The following is a 6456-nucleotide window of genomic DNA, read 5'->3' as shown; positions in this document are numbered from 1 at the left end:
ATGTAGTTACATGCGGCTGTCTTCTTGTTTGATGGCAGATACTTCCTTCACTCTGGCCAAAAAGGCTAAAATGACCAAAGAAAAAGTGGAAAACAGTTAAACATGAGAGGTTTTTGAACAAAGTTTGTGTTTTTTCCATTGATTAAGCACCTCTTCCAGCCAAGAGTGATACCATATATGCCCTATAGCTGCAGAAAAGGCTAACATTGTTATCTTTTTACAAAAAAACAGCTGAACATGAGAGGTTTTTGGACCAATTTTGTGTTCTCCATTCTTTAAGCACCGGTTTGAGCACCGTTTAAGCACCGGCACCGTTTCAAAAGTACCGGTTTGGCACCGGTATCGGATAAAACCTAAACGATACCCATCCCTACTCACATGTGATGCTTCCCAGCATGGTCTAGGAGCTGCAGGTATTCAGGATGACAAACCTGTGGCATATGCATCACAAACTTTAACTTCAATAGAGAGAAGGTACGCTCAGATAGAGAAGGAGTTACTAGCTGTAGTGTTCGCATGTTACAGGTTTTATGACTACATCTACGGAAAGACCAGTGGTGATTGAAACTGACCACCAGCCTTTGGTCACAATCTAAAACAAACATTTCCACACACTTTTGGCATGGCTACAACCTCTAAAAGAAGAGCAACGTGACTTCAAGGTAATGTCACTTCAGCTCATCTCACCAAGATGCCTACAAGAGCTTGCTGAACACACCTCAAAGGATGCTACTCTACAGACGCTTGTTGCATCCAGCAGAGGTGGCCAAAACAAGTAAATAGTGTACTCGTAGAGATCAAACCATTCTTCAGTTACCATGATGAACTAATCATTGACAGCAATGTTATTTTCAAAGGCAACAGAGCCATCGTTCCAGCATCACTACATGACACTTATCTACAGGAGCTACACAAAAGACATCCAGGCATGGAGTCTACAAAAAGGAGGGACAATATGTTCTGCTTGATAATAAACTTTGACATTGAGAACAAAGTCAAATCATGCAGCATTTGCAACAGTCTAAAGCCTCACCTACAAAAACAACCCTTGAAACTGCACCAAATTCCTGATCTTCCCTGGTCCATCACTGGATTTGTATTCGGGATTGTTTTGAAATAGATAAACTTGAAACTTGAAACAGTCATTAACAAACTCAGTCATTACCAAACTCAACAACAACTTCTCAGTACCTGGGATACCACCGAAACTGTAGTCAGACAATGGCACCCAGTTCACCAGCCAGACCGTTCGTCAGTTTGCCATATACTGGGAGTTTGTACATGTCACAAGCAGCCCTGAGTTTCCTCAGTCAAATGGATTCAGTAAAAGAGCTGTCTGGAGTGGTAAAAGACTCAAAAGTGTTGTCACTTTTGTCTATCAAAACTCAACTCATAAAAAAGCGTGGAATTCAAAAACAGCACGACAAGTCCAGCAAGCTGCTCAGTCCATTAACACCAAACCAGGTGGTGAGATAACAAACACAGAGAGGACATGACAAGATTGGAGTTGAAAGTAAGGTATGTGCTAAACCTCGCTCTTACGTAGTTGAGTTTGAAAGAATGGAATACAAGCGCAACAGAAAACATCTTCTACCTGTGAACAAGCTTCAACTGGAAAAGCTCTGTTATGATCTGATGTTTTGTTTTATGCGTGACTCCTCCCACCAGAGGATGGTTGTGGTTTTGGGCGCTATGAGTATTATTATTATTATTATAATGATGATTATTATTGTTTAAGGATTTGTTCTCGGTTGTATCTCAGGTTTAGTTTAGTTCAGGTTCCATGTGTCATTCTGTCTGTCTGTCTCTCAGTGTCAGGTCTGCGTCTTGGTGTAGTGTTCTTGTTTCCTGTTTTATTGTGAAGGTCTGCGTCTCATGTGAGTGTGTTCAGTTTTATCTCTGTCTCGTCTTGTTGATTATTCCCAGCTGTGTTCCCCACCCGTGTGTAATCTCCCCGTGTTTCTCTGTGTGTATTTAAGTCGCGTCTTCTGTCTTTGTGGTGGCTGGTCTGTGTGTGTATCCGCCATGTTCCACTTGTGTGTCTGGTTTTAGAATCTAAGTTTGTAAATAGTTGTAAATAGTCTTGTCAAGTAGCAATCGTGTATTTTGTTCACCTTGTACATATTCTTCACTGCAGCAGCCTAGTAGGCGTGAGAAGCCATTTTTGTTGATTAAGTTTTCTCCTGTTTTTTGTTAGAAAGTTAGGTAAGTGGATTGTCTTTTGGTTGGGTTTATTTTGTGTAGGAAAGCATAGGGACCAGTAGGGAGTTTTGTTTGTTATTTTTGGCACTGCTCACAGCTGAAGCAAATAAATGGCTGCCTAGCACTTTTAGAAGATATTGTTGTTTGTGTACTTACTTGGGGTGTGTGTGAGTGGGCCAATTCCTTGTTGTGTTCGTACACGCCTAGACAATGAACGTAACATAAATGGGGGCTCGTCCATCCTTTTTTTTTCGTTGGGTTGGCTTGGAGTGTGGGCTCTTTCGCTCTTTGTTCTTTAATCGTTGCCGTTGTCGCTGGTGGGTCACCTGTGTTCTTGGTTTGTTCGTCTGTCTTCGCTGGAGGGTCCGAGGGGCCTGTCCAGCCTTCGTCGCTGGAGGGTCCGAGGGGCCTGTCCAGCCTTCGTCTGTCTTCGCTGGAGGGTCCGACGGACCGCTTCAGCATTCCGACTTCACTGGAGGGTCCGTGGGACCGCTTCAGCCTTCCGTCTTTGCTGGAGGGTCCGGAGGACCGCTTCAGCATTCCGTCTTCGCTGGAGGGTCGGAGGACCGCTTCAGCATTCCGTCTTCGCTGGAGGGTCAGAGGGACCGCTTCAGCTTTCCGTCTTCGCTGGAAGGTCCAAGGGGCCCGTCCAGCCTACGTCTGTCTTAGCTGGAGGATCCATGGGGACCACTTCAGCATTCCGTCTTTGCTGGAGGGTCCGAGGGACCGCTTCACCCTTCCGTCTTCGCTGGAGGGTCCAAGGGGCCCGTCCGGCCTTCATCTGTCTTTGCTGGAGGATCCATGGGGACCGCTTCAGCCTTCTGTCTTCGCTGGAGGGTCCGAAGGACCGCTTCAGCATTCCGTCTTCGCTGGAATGTCCGACGGACCGCTTCAGCCTTCCGTTTCAGGTGGAGGGTCCGAGGGACCGCTTCAGCCTTCCGTGTCAGGTGGAGGGTCCGAGGGACCGCTTCAGCCTTCCGTCTTCGCTGGAGGGTCCAAGGGGCCTGTCCGGCCTTCGTTTGTCTCCGCTGGAGTGTCCGGGGGACCGTTTCAGCTGGAAGGTCCGAGGGGCCTGTCCGGCCTTCGTCTGTCTTCACTGGAGGGTCCGGAGGACCGCTTCAGCATTCCGTCTTCGCTGGAGGGTCAAAGGGACCGCTTCAGCATTCCGTCTTCGCTGGAGGGTCCAAGGGGCCTGTCCGGCCTTCGTCTGTCTTCGCTGGAGGGTCCGGAGGACCGCTTCAGCATTCCGTCTTCGCTGGAGGGTCAAAGGGACCGCTTCAGCTTTCCGTCTTCGCTGGAGGGTCCAAGGGGCCCGTCCGGCCTTCGTCTGTCGTAGCTGGAGGATCCATGGGGACCACTTCAGCATTCCGTCTTCGCTGGAGGGTCCGACGGACCGCTTCAGCCTTCCGTGTCAGGTGGAGGGTCCGAGGGACCGCTTCAGCCTTCCGTCTTCGCTGGAGGGTCCAAGGGGCCCGTCCGGCCTACGTCTGTCTTAGCTGGAGGATCCATGGGGACCACTTCAGGATTCTGTCTTCGCTGGAATGTCCGACGGACCGCTTCAGTCTTCCGTCTTCGCTGGAGGGTCCAAGGGGCCCGTCCGGCCTTCATCTGTCTTTGCTGGAGGATCCATGGGGACCGCTTCAGCCTTCTGTCTTCGCTGGAATGTCCGACGGACCGCTTCAGCCTTCCGTCTCAGGTGGAGGGTCCGAGGGACCGCTTCAGCCTTCCGTCTCAGGTGGAGGGTCCGAGGGACCGCTTCAGCAGCTTGCTCCGGCTGGAGGGCTCGAGGAGCCCGTCCAGCCATCAGCATCGCCTGCAGAACAGCAACCAGTGCCTTATGCACTGGTCCTTATTCCTCCAGGACTACAACATTGACACCCGGTACAAAAAGGCCTTAGAAAACATCATGGCTGATGTCCTCTCTAGGTCATGAATCAAACATTTCATTTGGGGTTAAATGTTTGATTTTTGGGTGGGGGGAAATGTTATGATCTGATGTTTTGTTTTATGCGTGACTCCTCCCACCAGAGGATGGTTGTGGTTTTGGGCGCTATGAGTATTATTATTATTATTATAATGATGATTATTATTGTTTAAGGATTTGTTCTCGGTTGTATCTCAGGTTTAGTTTAGTTCAGGTTCCATGTGTCATTCTGTCGGTCTCTCAGTGTCAGGTCTGCGTCTTGGTGTAGTGTTCTCGTTTCCTGTTTTATTGTGAAGGTCTACTTCTCATGTGAGTGTGTTCAGTTTTACCTCTGTCTCGTCTTGTTGATTATTCCCAGCTGTGTTCCCCACCTGTGTGTAATCTCCCCGTGTTTCTCTGTGTGTATTTAAGTCGCGTCTTCTGTCTTTGTGGTGGCTGGTCTGTGTGTGTATCCGCCATGTTCCACTCGTGTGTCTGGTTTTAGAATCTTAGTTTGTAAATAGTTGTAAATAGTCTTGTCAAGTAGCAATTGTGTATTTTGTTCACCTTGTACATATTCTTCACTGCAGCAGCCTAGTAGGCGTGAGAAGCCATTTTTGTTGATTGCATGTTTTAATAAACAAAACCATCTAATGCAAATCTTCCAAAAAGGTATGGAAAGTTTCAGTTTGCCAAATACATGTTTGTTTCAGAATCCTTATCACACACTGAGTAATTAGGTTCATATCTTAAAATCTCTTACAGGTATTATTGGTATATAAGTATCTTATAGGTATACATCCACACTAAGAGTACTGACAGGGACAAGAAAGGAAGCATATTTCTCATGTTAAATCCAGAATTGAATTCAAAATCCTGCTCCTCACGTAAATAAAATCTTAATGACCTTGTAGTACCATATCACTCTATTAGAGCACTTCGCTCTCGCTCTGCAGGCCTACTTGCTGTTCCTAGAGTATTTAAAAGTAGAATGGGAGGGAGAGCCTTCAGTTTTCAGGCCCCTTTTCTGTGAAACCAGCTTCATGTATAATTTCAGGAGACAGACACTATCTCTACTTTCAAGATTAGGTTTCAAACTTTCCTTTTTGCTAAAGCATATAGTTAGGGCTGGAAGCTCCGAGAAGCTTCTTCAGTTCTAAGGATTTGACCCTTAGAACTGAAGAAGCTTCTCGGATGAGAGGTGAAACGTCTTCAAGCAACTCAAAGAAGTCCAGACGCTTTTCTTTCCAAGCTCCTTAGAATTCAAACTATTCAGAATACGTTACTCTAATTGAGTAACATAACAAAATATGTTACAAAATACATTTTCTAGCATGTATTCTGTAATGTGTAGTGGAATGCAATTTAAAAGTGACCTTCCCAACACTGGTGATTGTGGAGGATCATCATAAATCACCTCAGAAAAACAAGCCTGGATCCAGCATGTCTGGGCAGAGCTTCTATTGAACTGATAACTGATAAGGGCTTCCATAGATTAGAGGTAAAAGCAGGAGGGTGGATTGGGTCACTGACAGGTGACTGTACCCTGTGTTGTTCTCAGCAAAGAACTGCAGCCAATTTCACAATATCAAGCAGCAGGTAGAGATGGTGTGCTCATATCTACAGCAGCATTTAACACACAAATTATTATTGAGTATGAAAATAAGAACACAAAACAATAAAGAATTTGGAAATGTTCATGGACTGGTGCTTAAAAGCACCTTTGTACTCTGTTTGAGCACTCACACCACCCTCTACCAAAAGCCTCATTCACTCTCTCTAACATACACGCACACTGACAGTTCACCTGTTTACTGACAGAGTCAGAAACAAAAAATGAAACTCTGATTTAAGGTTTTGTCCACTTTAGGATTGTTGGACCTGTGTATCTCCTGGACAATCAAAGGTTTGATCACTCCAAAAGTGACAGGAGTACTTTGTACTTTATGGTGTTATCTCCTGTTGACTCAGTAAGGTATGTAAAAATCGATTCACACCCTTTACCTGCTGCTCTACATTGTGAAATCACCTGCTGTCACTTTCTAAGAAGTCTGTCATCATCTGTTTGTGACCCGATCCCTCCACCTGCCTTAACGGTCCTGTTCTGTAGAATCATGCATCAGTTTCAGGTCTCAGCAGGTTTCTGTCATACAGGTTGGGTGTTGGTTGGATTCCCTCAGGGTGTTTATGATGATTGATGTAACTGAAACCGATTCTGTGGAAGAGAGAAATCAAAGGAGGGGGCAGGATTGGGTCACTGAGAGATGACTTCACTACATTCACTCCCTTAAGAAAGAGTTCACCTGTTTATCAAACCTGTTTCAGACTGATCATCGCACTTGTCAGTACAA

The sequence above is a fragment of the Oreochromis aureus genome, linkage group 3, assembly GCF_013358895.1.
Source record: "Oreochromis aureus strain Israel breed Guangdong linkage group 3, ZZ_aureus, whole genome shotgun sequence".
Lineage (NCBI taxonomy): Eukaryota > Metazoa > Chordata > Actinopteri > Cichliformes > Cichlidae > Oreochromis > Oreochromis aureus.
Note: the sequence above shows the minus strand (reverse complement) of the source record.